Raw genomic sequence first — 730 nt, forward strand, 5'->3', positions numbered from 1 at the left:
CCTTGACCCTGTGCCTCATGGGAACAGTCCAGCCCGAACTACCAAGCCATGTCTTTCCTAGACCGGAATCAAGCATCCAAGGACCGGTTTCTGGCTATCAGCCTTCTTCAGCCTGGATAGCTTGACTCCAGTGATGTGGAGTGCCTGGGACTCACGCCTGAGCATACCCAGCCCACTCGGGGTGAAAATTGCAAAAAACACAGTTGATGGACAGAATGCAGAACAATGTCTTACATTCACCCCAGTACAAAGATCTGGGCCTAAATCCATCGTTTCTTTGCACTCCACAACACCCTAGGTCAGACAATGGCTAAATGCAAATCAGCCTTGACCCTGTGCCTCATGGGAACAGTGCAGCCCGAACTACCAAGCCATGTCTTTCCTAGACCGGAATCAAGCATCCAAGGACCGGTTTCTGGCTATCAGCATTCTTCAGCTGGATAGCTTGACTCCAGTGATGTGGAGTGCCTGGGACTCACGTCTGAGCATACCCAGACCACTCGGGGTGAAAATTGCAAAAAACACAGTTGATGGACAGAATGCAGAACAATGTCTTACATTCACCCCAGTACAAAGATCTGGGCCTAAATCCATCGTCTGTTTGCACTCCACAACACCCTAGGTCAGACAATGGCTATATGCAAATCAGCCTTGACCCTGTGCCTCATAGTAACAGTCCAGCCCGAACTACCAAGCCATGTCTTTCCTAGACCGGAATCAAGCATCCAAG

Source organism: Lissotriton vulgaris, chromosome 6, assembly GCF_964263255.1.
Source record: "Lissotriton vulgaris chromosome 6, aLisVul1.2, whole genome shotgun sequence".
Lineage (NCBI taxonomy): Eukaryota > Metazoa > Chordata > Amphibia > Caudata > Salamandridae > Lissotriton > Lissotriton vulgaris.